The sequence below is a fragment of the Apus apus genome, chromosome 17 (genome assembly GCF_020740795.1).
Source record: "Apus apus isolate bApuApu2 chromosome 17, bApuApu2.pri.cur, whole genome shotgun sequence".
In the NCBI taxonomy this organism is placed as follows: Eukaryota; Metazoa; Chordata; class Aves; order Apodiformes; family Apodidae; genus Apus; species Apus apus.
Genome location: NC_067298.1, coordinates 8883008 through 8896720, shown reverse-complemented (window position 1 = coordinate 8896720; position 13713 = coordinate 8883008). Strand labels below are relative to the sequence as shown.

Here is a 13713-nt window from a genome sequence, read left to right as displayed (position 1 = left end):
GCGCGCTGCCCGCCTGAGGGAAGGGGCCGATCCCTCCCGCCCGGCACGGCCCGCGGCTCCGCCCAGCCCCGGGGCCGGCGCTGCGGCGGCTCGGCAGGCCCGGCCCACCGCGGGGCCCGGATTGGCGGCGCCGGGAGCCCCGCCGCTCCTCCTGCCCCTGCTGCCGCCCGGCGCGGGCTGCGGGCGCGGGCCGGGCCGGCGGGGCCGCGCCGGGCAGTGCCATGAGCCGCGGGTAAGGTGGGGCGGGCCCCGCCGTGCTGCCTTGGGCCGCTCCGGGCTCCTTCGCCGCACCCGCCGGGGCGGGCAGCGCCGCCGCAGTGCCCAGCGTGAGGTGCGGGAGCCCGGCTGTCTCCCGGCCCGGCGGGGCTGCGGGCGGGCGGCGGGGAAGGGGCGGCCGAGGGAGGCGGGCCGGGCCTAGGGGCAGGGGGGGCTGCGGCCGGGCGGGGGCAGATGGCGGCCCTCGGGCCCCGGGCGCTGCGGCCGGTGCGGGTGCCGGGGTCTCGGCGGGTCCCGGGGTCTCGGCGGGTGCCGGGGTCTCGGCGGGTGCCGGGGGAGCCGCGCCTGGGCCGGGGCGGCTGGGGCAGACGGGGTTGGTGCAGCGTTTATTTTTACTGTTGGGCAGGGTTCGGCGGGATGGAGTTACTTGCCCCTTCCCTCCGCGTAACTGAGAGGAAGGTTTGGCCGAGGCAGGGTGTGCAGTTTGGCAGCACGGCTGAAGTAGAACTGACACCTTAAAACCGAGCGGTAACGTTTGTTCTTCCTGGAACTGGGGGGAGGATTTTTAATTGGCTTTTAGTATCAAAGAAGAGAGTTCTTCTGTTTCCTAGAATTACTTCTTGCTTGTCCTAGGTGTCGGCTCTTTAATTTCTGGTTCTCTTTTAATTCTCGGTATCATTTGTGTTTTGTTGCTCTGTTGCGGTTCAGTGTCTAAAGCCATTTACTGTGTCTCTTCAGCATGTGCTGAAGTTCCTTCTAAGTGTCTGTGCTCAACTTCTTGATGATTTGTAACTGTCTTAAGCAAATATCTTAAGGAACTCCTGTGCATAATTTAGGGAAGTTAAGTATACAGCTGGGTTTAATTTAAACTTTTGTATGCAACTTTGGTATTATAGCTGTAAGATTAATTAGTGTAAGATCTTAGTGCTTTAAGATTATCTATGGTTAAGATGCTTTGTCATACTTCTCTGTCTTCACACAACTTCTCTCTCAAGATGATCTTGCCTGTGTGAGGGAAGACCAAGGCAGGCTCACAGTCTCAGGGGCATGTTTTTTTTCTAAGAAGATGTAGGTTTTTTGAATTGTAAAATAACTTAATATTCCTAAACTCGGAATAACACTCAGGCAGTGTGAGGTCTGTTTCAGTTTTCTCTGAATTGAAGATGTGCTAAATTAGAGGTAAAAGCACTTTAACTTCAGCAAAAGTAAACTAATATTTTTGATGTTCAAATTGACTTCTAAGGACCCACATTGTGTTATTTTGTGATACGGGAGAGGCTACTGTTCTGATTGACATCAAAGCTGATCCAACAAGCTGCTCTGTTGTGGGTGGTGTATTAATAGTGCTCCAAGTGGGTGCTGAGGTTTGAAGTAGTGTTTCAAAGGCAGGGTTGAGTAAGGTGCTTCCTCTCTTGGACAAAAGACCCAGAAGGTAATTCTGTGCTCAAAGACTTCTTATACTGGACTCTTCTGGGGTATGGTATCCCCTGTGAATTTTAGTGGTAAGCCAGGTGTAGCTGGTACCTGCCCAGGAGCTGAAGAAAAAGCTTTATTTATTAGGATAAATTGTAGATTGCGACAGAATGAAAAGTAGGGTAAGTAAATTCTGGTCTTAAACACAGTCTTGAATCTTGGAAAAGTCCCTCAAATATCTCAGTTTTTATTCTTTTCCTTTGGTAATCTAGACATTGTGGTATTGGATGTTCATGGTAAGTAGTAATGATAATTCAGTGTGCTCTAAAACACGCATCGTGTTCTAGAAGCCCTTACTGCTCTAAATGAAACAATCAGATGACAATGTATGTTGGAAAATAAGAGCGTAATGTAGGTTTAGAGATTACAGAAATAAAGATAAGAGTTAATACTGTTAGCCTTCATGAGTGTGTACTTAGTGTTAGAGACGTAATGTATTCAGAGTTGAACTCAACTCATGACTTTTTTTACTCTAGGTATTGTAAAGTGGACACTAGAAAGGATGTGTTGAGATTTGAAGGGGGAGGATGGTAGAACAGTGAAATACTGATATAACAATGCTATGTGTCAGGACCACTGAAAAATGCAGCACTTAAGGGGCCAGTGAGGGAGTTAAGTAAAGGCAGTGTTGGCTTTGTGCCTGCTGGGCAGTGAGAAACCTGCTCAAAGAAAAGCCTCCATACAAAGTTGTCTAAATTTTGTTATACTGTCTCCCATTGCAGGCCCAGGATCTCGTTCAGATCCAAACCTGCAGTGCTGCATGCAGCTGACCTCATTCCTGGTGTCTTCTCCTAGGTATAAGGCTAGAAGTTGACCCCCTTTTAAGCAAGAGGTTGAACAGTTGTGGAAGTATTTCCTACTGTTGCTTCACTGTTTCTCAGTGTTTTCTGTTGTTGCTTTGTGCCTCTCTTGCACAGGTCTGCAAGGGAGGCAGCATCTTCATTAGGCTTACTGGAAAAGGACATGGAATACAGAAATGAGCTTGTATTTGCAAAATATTTTTTCTTACTGCATACTGAAACGGAAACTGCAAATTGGAAGATATGTGCAATCTGGGAACAATTTTTCTAGTTTCAGCTGAGTAACACAATCATAGATAGCTTAAGGAGAAGCAGTATTTACAAAGTACAGTATTATCTGGTCCTCAGAAATCTCTCTAGTGTAAGAGCAAGATGTGAGGCCTTCAGAGGCACTATGGTAAATAGTGAAAGCTTCAGGATTATCAGTTAGTATTCCCCATTGTGTGTATATTCTTTCAGTGCACTGATACATACCATTATGGTATGTGTAACACCACTGTTGACTCAGATTTTTTAAAAAGTGTACTACTTGTTTCATAATTGTAGAGTGTTGTGGTAGATGATCCAGGAAGTAAAAGGTTTGGGTGGTGTTTGTTGTGTTTGTTACTAGTTTTTTTAACTACAAGTGGTTGAATTCAGTTTCTTTTCTGGATGTGTGGGACAGAATCCCAATTACTGTGTCCTAGCAATATACAGCCCACTGTCAGGATGGTGGATTGCTTGTTCAAGGACAGCTGAACTTTTTTAAAGCTTCTGTTAACATGGCAAATCCAGAAGTTTTAAGGCAGAAGGTTAATAATTATTGGTCAAGATCCCATTTCCTGTGTGAGGCAACAAAACATGAAGACTCTGTGTTGGCTGGGGATGTTTAACTTCACCCTTGCTTCTGTGTGCCTGTTTGTTGGGGAGCATTGTGAAGACTGAGATTTAATCACCTGGAGAGTTAGCACTTGGGTATTGTCCTTCAGAAGAGATGGAAGTGAATGGGGTTGCTTGGATTTGGGCCAAGCTTTGCATTGTGTAGGCCCAAAAGCACCCACCTACTTGGCAAATGAAATTTTAAGTCTTAAAAGGTGGTGTTTAGATTCTTTCACAGAAGTCTGTTGGAGTAGTTTTGCACTGGAACCTGCCTGTGCGAACTTAGTTACATGAGTTTTGAGTATGCCTACAGAGCAAAATCCCCCTTCTTTGGCAAGCATGGTAACAATATGTCCAATGTCATGTAAGACTTTTCATCAGACCATTTCTGTAATGCAGCATTTGCCTGTGTTGTTGTTCCTGTGCTATCTGCCTTCTCTGCAGTTTCTTGCTGTGGAGCAAGGCTGTTACAGCAATGAAGTATTTTGGATCCCCAGGGCTATGGAGGTATCAGTTTTAAAACCTAATTAACAGATGCATCACCATTTCCTTTCATGGAGTCCTTGATGACCAGTATCTCTGGAAAATAAAAAGCAAGTGCCATAAGTTGAAATTGCTCAGTTAAGGTATCTGAGAGGAGCTGCTTAAAAACTTTGTGTTAGCCAGGGCCAGTTCTGCCCCCATTGGAAATCCTGGGACATGGGAAGCAGAGGAGCAAGTTTTGACAACAAATATTAGCAGTGTGCAGGAATCCCTGGAAGTTTTGCAGGTGTTTTTTCTTCCTGCTTCACTCCCTGCACGGAAAGTAGCTCCCAGGTGTTATTTACCAGAGTCCTTATTCTCTGGATACTCAGAACTGCTGTCTCTGATGAAGCTGATTGTTAGTGTTTTTGGAGAGGCGTGAGAACATAAAGGCAAAAAATGGTTTATTCTGGGATCTTGCCTGCCTGCTTCTCAAAATTCTTACCTCTCTGTTCATTGTCTTTCTTACCTATGTATTTTAACCCTCTCCTTTCCAAACAGCAAGGTGTGTTACTTTGCTGTGCAAAGTCCAAATCAATAAATAGTGCAGCAGTTAAGTTAGTGTTCAAAAAGACAAGAGGACTGATGGACAAAGGATAACAGCAGATCAATAGAACAGAGTAAACAATGGTGTTTTCCCATGAAGGCCAGGAGGGTAGCACAAATGAATTGTTGTATGAACTGAGCTTTAATATTCATTACCTGGTGTCTCTGTGGTTTATAAACTGTTATGCTCACTGACCTTTGGTGTTGGATGACAGGAACATTGGAGAAGAATGTCCCCTAGTGCTGGTGAATGTATTACAGGTCCTGGACCACTTACTCTGTCAATGCAGGATTGTTGTCCTGAAGCTGTGAGAAGATAGGATGGTCAAGCTTAAAAGAGAACCTCTTAGAAGAATATGAAAATGCATATTCAGGAATTTGAGTGATCTTCTAAAGGATCTGTTTGGGTCCAAAAATTGTTATAACGGATTCTAGTAGCTTGTGCCGAGGACTGAGAGCTGCAAGACCCCTAGATCTTACTCTGGATTTCATGTGTTTTGTTTAAATTATACATCAATTGTAAAACAGGAGTGCAAAAATACAGGCACAAACCAAGCTAGTATCTCTCTTGATACTAGGAATTTCAAAGCAGATGACAGAGGACTGAAATGTAGATGCAACCTGTCGTAAGCTGCAATGAACTTCCGCTCTGAAATTAAACGGAGAGCTGCAAAAATAATTTTGTTTCACTGGAAGTCAGGATTAAGACTGAGGAAATATAAATGCCTGTTTTGTGAGCCAAGACAGGCTCAAAAAATAAGGCTTCTTTGACAGGAAGAGAGGTAGTCATGGTCACACACTTGTGATTGTGGTAGCTTTATTAGGAAATATTGCTTAACATGTGATACTAAAAACAGACAGTGAAAGTTGTCATCTCAGTTGGGTGCTCTCTTGGCCTGTAATTGCAGTATGTTGTGTTACCTTCTCTTCTGAAACTTGTGAGTGTGGGGAACCTGCCTGTGCTGGGCCTTGCTGGGCTCCCAGAGCAAATTCTTGCTGAGGCTGGGAATGATGATGTCACAACTGAGTCACAGGATTCCCATAGCATTCCCATACCCACTGCTCCCTGCCTGCCAGTTATCTCCCACCTCATTTTCCTGTCTCCCTGCCCAAAAGTACCCAGTACAGGGTGAAGATTACTGCTCTGGATGCCTTCCAAGCTGGGTATTTCCATTCTGCTTGCTTAATACTGGAGGGGCTTCACTTTCTTTCTTAAGACTCTTGTGTAATGTTTGGGGTTGAATGCATACAAAAATGTATTTTGGTGGTAAATGAAAGTGATCCATATGTTCCTTCTCTTGTTTGTAACTGCTGTAAAGTTTGATAAGGCTTATCTTTGTAAGACCTTCTCAGTAGCAGCTCTTTCTGTCTAATCGCTTTCACACGTCTTCCTTTTCAACTTGACTTGAAGTATTAAACGAATGAATTGGGAGAAGGGGGAACAACTAAGGGGAAGATAATCCTATGTGTCTGTCAACTAAAAATGTGCTAGTTAATAAAGGCTTTGCCAGGTCTTTAATAAACCTTCTGAGCAAATAGGTGACAACTTTACAAAACTATTTCTATGGGGAAAATAAAAAGGCTACTGTTCTATACATCTGGTATTTGAGTTATATGAGTAACAAGAGATATGGATGGAGAAAGTCTGCATGCACATCTGGTCCTATCTCCTGATTTGTAATTCCAGTCATCATTCCCTTTAAGACAACAAGCAGAGTTTTCCAAGATGCCTTAACACTGTCCAGAGGTTACAGGCAAGCTGAAGGGGTGTGCCTAACAGTTGTAGAAAACCCTTGAGTGTCTCAAATGCTTAATTTAGAGGTGTGTTGTATTTAAGAGCATAAATATTTGGTTGTGTGGATCTCCATTTCTTTTGTCATGCAGCTTTGAGGTGTGGATTGGTAACTGTTTTTGAGAATAGAGCAGATTTTCTGAACCCTTGCTTTTCTCTTCAGTTTTGTTTTTATTGGCCAGGTTGTAAAAAATCTAGTGAGATATTTGTTATTCTTTCTACCAAATTAAAACTTAGCAATTTAAACAATAAAAATGAGTAAATAACTGTGCTGCACCATGACTGTTGTTTTAGTTCTTTACTTTCTCAGTATATATTTTTTGAAATCTGTCCCTTGCATCCAGATGCCCTGAGCAGTGTATTTACCCATCAGCAGTGCTATGGGATGACTGTCCTGCACATTTCTTTCTAGTCATGAAAGGGGTATGGTGTGAACAGTGGCTTTTCAGGCTGCCTTCTCCAATTCCCCAAACCAAATAGATGCTGATTTGTGTGCTCCACTTGGATCTCACACTGTTAAAGAAGTATTGTCAGTTATGATCACTCTTCTGACTCCTTCATGGAGTTCAGGAGAAGTTTTGGGGGAGTGTGGAGATTGTTTCATGGTTCAGTGGAGAGGTGCTTGTCTCACAATGTGTTGATGAATGTGAGGTGAAAAGATTTCCATCCCATGTCTAGATTTCCACTTGTACTGTTTTTCTCAGTTTCCCCAAAGAGTGAGCAATCAATCCTGTCTCAAGTCTTCGCTGTATATAGCATGGCAGCAACAGCTCCCTAGGGATGGGTGCAGCTTCCTCACACTTTGGTCATCACTGTTTTGTCACCGTATCATGGAAGACAGCTGTAGCTGCCACCTATGCTTGGCTTCTCTGACTTGACCTCTCTCAGCAGTTAAAAGCCTCACTTAAACAGCCACACCCCGAGGGGGGGTGATGTATGAGGAAGTGAGTATGTATGTACTCACAAATTTATGAACAGTGTATGCCCTTCAGAGCTTGTATAGCTGATTGACTCTCTTTGATAAACAAATGCATGGGGGATTTATTAAGCATGTATATAAGAACATTGCCATGTGTCTGATTAGAATTGCCTGCATAATAATGTAATTGAACAAGGCAGGATGTGGCTCAAAGACACTTAACTTCCCTTTGCCCTTTTTAATCCATCTGGTGGCTTTTGCTGTTCTTTCATCTCCCAGCAAATCAAAACCTTAAAATTGATGACCTAAAATTAATTTCCTCAAAGCTACTTTAATGATACTTCTCTTTCTGTGCAAGTGTGTGCACAAAATGTAACCCAGATACAGGGGAGTGCATTTCTTCATACCTATTTATCAAGAACTTGAGACTAGAGACATCATTTCTTTCTGCGGTAGTAGAAATTTCTGTAGTGGTGAAGGCATTTGCTGGGCAAACATAACACTGATAATACCTTGTCATTGAATAGCAAATACCACAGGATGAGAAAGAGAAGATTTTAGCTCTTTTTAGTGGGAAGTACTGCAAAAGAGAATAACAGTAGAGAGCTTGCATGAACACTACTTGAATTTAAAGTAGAACTGAGGTTCTTCTTAAAAAATAATTTAAACTTTTTTTAAAGCTCTTTTCTTCATGTTGCACTATGAATTCTGCAGGTAACTGGGGAATTGGGGTATATACTGCCCCAAGGCACCCATCCTCTGACCTTTAAATTCTCAGCCTTGGAGGTTGTCAGATGAAGTTCTTGGAGACAACTACGTTGGCTAACATTTGCAAAAATGAGATCTGTGTGCTTGTGTTACAGCTCCATATGTAGCCCATCAGAATTTAGTATGTGCATCTCTGAAAAGAACAGGCCTGGCAGAATGATTTCATTTATAGATGTCCCATCATGCTATTCTACCCGAGGTCTACTTTCCACTAAGATAAGGACCTGTGTCTGTGTCTGCCTGCTATAGGAGGGAGTTACACCATATAGGAACAAATAATGGCTTTCTGAGCTGAGAGGGGATGTGTAATGGCTGGCTTGGGTTGCTTCCTGCATTATTGATCTTTGGAAACTACTTTTCACCAGAGCCAGAGAGAATGTTTTTCAAGGGGTGCTGAGAAGTTCCAAACACTGTTAATTAACTTAAACCTTTTAGAGATTTAAAATTAAAAAAAAAAAATTATGTTTGTGGCTGGATTCATGCATTGGAAGACCATATTGGAGTAGATCCATGCTGCTGATAAAAAAAGGGAATGAGAGCACTGTTTGTGTTCTTCCCAGTCTTATTTTGTTTACTTTTTAAAGAGTATTCACATGATAAATTATCTTTCTAGATATGTTAACAGTACCCACATTTTTAGAGAGGAAAACAGGGTAGGAAGGATTCCCTCAGAGTCTTGTTGCTTAGGGCTGTGAAGGGCTTTGAGGCACACAAGGACCTCATTTTGTAATCACAGCATACCGATTTTCTTCTTTATGAGAAATACAGTGTTTTTATATCTACTTTTCTGTAAAATGATCCTGTTAATTCAGATGGCCAGCAAAGTTGTTTTTCTTTCACGTATCTACTTGCCATAGTTTCTTAGCAATTAGGATTAAAAATATGTTGTGGGAGTTGCTCATAATTTTCTGACTCAGTTGATTTCAATAACAGTCAAGCCCGAAAAGCAGCTGTTAAGGTCAGGCAATCTGTAATTGACCTATCATACATTGCAATTAATATGTATTGCAGCTTTTAGAAGTAGGAGTTACCTCAGTTGCTCTTGGGGAAAAAAAGAAAAAAAAAAATCCAAAGCACCAGAAAGCTTTAATATATCAAACTGATCCACTAACTATTACTCTCTTCTGTTTCTATTGCAAGAAATGGAGGGGAATGCAAATCAAGCTAGTGGCTCTGATTTTAGTAGCCTAAAAGAGGCAGGGGCCTCTTTCATGTTCTGAACAACAAAGTCCAGGAAAGAATCTTGTGGTGTCTGTCAGTGAGTTTACACCTTGAAATGTTTAGAGTTATAAATAATGTGTGAAAAAAAAGAAAACAGATATTTGAATGAGGACATGCATATGGATGCTTTTGTCACATACTTGTGTTTCTTTTAATTTAATACTTTTATGGATTTTGTGAAATATTTGAATGTGCTGTAATAGAATGACTAGGAATTTTATAGTTCCTTCAGCCCTGTGCATTTGAGAGGGTTTTTTTTTTTTTTGTCTATCTCTCTCATAGTCCAGTGTTTTTAATCAGAAAATGCTGTAACCACTCTTTAATGCAAAATTAATCTTTGGAAGACTGCAGCCCCTCAGTGAGTCCTCACAACTCCATGGATGCCACTGTCAGCAGCACTTGCCATCCTTCACTGCCACGGATATGTGAGCGTCTCTGCACGTGTGTGGGGGAATGGACAGGTCAGGATGTTTCAGCTAAAAGAAACATCTGTGCTGTCATCTACAGAAGGTTATGCACACTGAAATCTGTTGGACAGTCCTGCCAATAGCTCTGTGTCATACGTGGAGCAGTCTTGCCTGTCACTGGGTTCCATGTGGAATCATGGAGAAAGCTATTACCAGCATTTCATGCTACCTGGAAATTCCAATTGTTTGAGTTGGTCTGTGAGAGGATGAGTGGAAAGATTCCCCACCCACCCCCCACCTCTCCTGCCTTTTTCCTGCTCTACCATTGTGACTTTCTGGAATGTGCATAGACAGTAGGGCACACAAATGTGGCATCACTGGTCCATCATGGTTCTGTAGCTGTTTGGGTTTTTTTTTTAGGAGTTATTACCTTGCTGCTTAGGGAAGTGAGCTTGGTCCAAACCTGAATACTTGGAAGTCTTAAATGCTTTAGTCCTTTTTATTTAAACCAGAGAATACCTGCTTCTGTAGTTTTGAAAACGTCTCTGAGAAATAGAGAAGCCATGACTGTGTATTGTGTTTTGTCCTGTCAGGTAAAAAAGCCTTAAAGCACTAGTTCTGCCTTGCGAGCTAATCCTCTGCAAAGCAGGAAATTGGAATGAAAGTTGTACATATGAAATACAAGATTTGATGATTCATTACAAATCCACTGGAAAAATCTACCTCTTGAGCTAGCTTTGGGATATGGTTTGTGTAGATTGCATTCATTTTTTAAATGATCTTCCATGGCTACATTTTACATGGGGACTGAGAGTTTGAGTTAGTAATTGGTGCTGCTCATCTGTGGATCTATGTTTAGCTTCATGTGGAAAAGCATATATTTAACACCTTTTCTACTGTTTTCATTTGAAAATGTATAATGGTTCTTTTAACTTTGCAGTTGCTTTGAATATTGGCTGATGTTTTTTGTTAGCAAAATGGAAGTAAATGTCAGAAAAGTCCTGGAAAGCCCAATTTGTTACCTGTTACCTTTGTTTTACGTTTTGATGTGCATTTGGATTGTTGGGAAAAATGAGCTATAATACAATTCTGATAAGCCCTTTTTAATTCAAGAGTCAAGGCAGCTTTCCTTTTGGAAATGTGCTTTTCTATAAATCACTCAAATTTTCCCCTAATGATTTGATAGTGACCTTTAATTTCATCAGTGATGGGGACAGCATTTCCAACTGTGGAAATCCATAGAGGTTTTAGATAATATCAGGTTATTGAATTGTTTTTTTTTTCTTTCCACCAAGACAAGAGTGGGACAGTTACTATGCTGCATAGTTTTATATTCACCCCTTACCCTCTCAGTAGGACATAGTTTTTTGTGTAGGCTTTTGATATTTGGTGTCTGTGATAACAAAACATTTTCTGTTGAGATGCATTACTTGTGCAGCACAAGCAAATTCTGATTTAGTCTCTCCTGCCTTTTAGACAAGAACATGCACAGCAGTTATATATTTGTTGCTCAGGATTGCTAACAGACCAGTGTGTTTTTTTTATTGCCCTTTGCCTTGTCAGGGTGACTGAAGAGAGTGCTTTAGTCAAATAGTATAGCTGTTTCAGAAGAGAACAGTGGAAAAAGCTGTCTTTAGATTGTGATAAAAATTTGTCTTTCTGTCTGTGAGTATGCTCTGGTTTTAATTTCTAAATCCCTTATGCAGTTTGCATCTACTGCAAAGAGCAGAGGAATATGTTACTGAAAGCGAGTAACCTGGAAAAAAATAATTAAAGCTTATGAGTTGATGATGTGGTAAAAGCAACTTTTTGCTATTACAACAGTTCTTTTCACATATATTAACATATGTATTACTCGGGATATTGAGGAACTTTACCAGGAGTATTGCAGTTTGTTGGGAAACAAACAGTAGAGGTTGTGTTGAAACTGAGCTCATGAAGACCTGCACATTAAGAAGCAGTTTCTGGGCTCAGCCTGTAGGTAATATTACCTGTACTCACTCCATACCTTCTCCAGCTTCTCTTTTGAACTTCAGAGAAGCAGTTCTGTTGCAAAATAAGATTTGACCTGCAGTGATAGGAAAGACCCATAGGCTGGCAAGGCAGCAGTCTCTGTCTGGGCATGTCAGCAGGTTGGTTGAGCTTGCCTCAGTGTTGACAGGCTTCAGCTCCCAGCTCTGGCAGCTCGGCAGGGTTGCTCTGCCAGCTAGTTTGCTGTCTCACACTTAGCAGGTTTGCTTCTGCCCTGTTCTTAATCTAGTACTGCTTCATGTTGCTTTGGAATGGTGTCCTGGTGGGACTGTGCCCTCCTTCTGAAGCCCAGCAGAGCAGATACCACCCCATGTACGTGGCCTTTGGGTTATGGGCCAGCAGGACCAGGAGCCTGTCCTGTAACTGCAGTTAATTCTCTTTGCAGGAAGCTCCTGGTGTTTCTGTATGTTCTTATTTTTAAGAGAATGAATGTCACAATATGTAGCAAAATAAAGTGACTCTTCTCTACCTCACTGTTCATTGTTCTTCTATGAATTATTGCCTGTTTTGTTTTAAGTTTTGATTTAACTTCTTTTATTTCTTCTGTTAGGGGAAATACTCTATTTCATATAAATATAACTGCATTTCAGTTTTCAGAAAAGCATTAAATAGGAAGAAACTAATTTTTTTATGAAATTAATGGTTCTGGACAACCTTTCTGCTTACATTTTGGTGTTTATCACAATTAAACTGTAGTGAAGCTTTATGAAGTTTTTGGTGCAAGTGATGTGTCATGGAAGGAGAACAGGAAAGAATAATCATTAATCTTTTATTGGTGAAGGCAGAGACAGTATTGTGGTAGCTGACCTTTCTTATGTCTTTGGGGAAAATGTTAATATAGAATAAACTTGCTTATCTAACATTAAACAATTTTTATTGGATTATTTATGAAGCATTTTAAGTAACAGCTTGTGTTAAGGGCCTTATTAGCAGCACTAGTCTTCAAAAAAATTCCAGTAATTTTGAAGGCTCCTTATTTGCCATTGCAATTTTATTTGGCCTTTCTGTCATAGACTTCATTAAACACCCTCTCTTATTTGTCTCTTTGGGTTTGTGGTTTTTATTAAGTATTATCTCATTGACAATACTTTAAGATCTTACTTAGGACCTGGCATATAAATGTCCCGCAGCATACCTAAATGATGGTTACTTAACTTGGATTATTCCTACCTTAAAATCATTAGTACAAAAAATACTTTTTTTTTTTTTTTTTTAATTTTTATGAGGGTCAGAGGACTTCTGATGGAGGTGTGTTAGCTGTTAACCAGCTTAGTTGTGATAACCTGGTTGCCCTCTGTTAGAGATACATGCTGTGGAAGTTTGCGTATGTATTTTATAGTCCTTAGTGGGTGGCATCATCTATTTTGGCTGTGATCCTAGTGTTGACTTGTATTGAAGACATTTGACTACATTCTTTTAGTAGTGCTTGTTGTTGATATAAAATTTCTCATTTCTATACTTAGGTTTAAAGCAGGCTTTATTAGGTATTTGTTCCTCCTTTTTCCCCCTCTATCTCAAATCCAGTTGCATAAACTTGAAAGGTGAAGCCAAACTACTTCTTACTCCTGTTGGAAAGTGAGCTTTAAAGCATTATGTTCAGGCTGGGTAACCAGATCCCTGACACAAAGATTTGCAGGGCTGTTGTGTGGTGGTAATTACCAACACTTTCTGTGTAGTTCATTTAAAAGTAATGACTAGTGGATAGAAAAGGAATAATAGATTTTAACCATGGAATACATTAACTCGTGCAGATGCCAGAGGAATTTAATTTGTCATAATTAGAAATTTGAATGGGGATAGGCAAGGATGTTAACATTTGTTTTTTGTATCTTTTTTTGTCTTTTATGGTATAAATCTACAGAATTAGATGAAATATATGTGACAGATACTGTCCCAGTAGCTGTGATCTCGGCTTCAGTGAGATAATTCTGAAGTAAATGAGAATTGGCTTCCTAGGCTACATCTGTGGCAAAGTAGTGGTAACAGATTGTAGAAATGAGAAGTTCAGATTATTTAAAACATTGCTTAAATAAAGACAGCAGATCACTGATACTGTGTTTTGTTTTGAAGGACCTGAAATGAAGACTTCTAACTCTTAATGGAAGTTTTGTCTGATGCTGAGAGCTCTGTCATTTATTTTAAATAAGTATAAAGAATACC

The 13713-nt window shown here is 41.0% G+C and overlaps 1 protein-coding gene across 4 annotated transcripts in view; it reads left to right on the top strand.

Annotated features, from left to right (window-relative positions):
* The first annotated feature begins 112 nt into the window (after positions 1-112).
* TEX2 (testis expressed 2) overlaps positions 113-13713 on the top strand; it is a 44647-nt gene continuing 31046 nt past the window's right edge. The window contains exon 1 of one of the 4 annotated variants that reach the window (XM_051634660.1): positions 113-232. The gene's annotated coding sequence lies outside the window, so the exon portion shown is untranslated. Of the gene's footprint in view, positions 233-656; positions 745-13713 lie in introns of those variants that run through there. The other 3 variants (XM_051634657.1, XM_051634656.1, XM_051634659.1) reach the window with 3 other exon arrangements.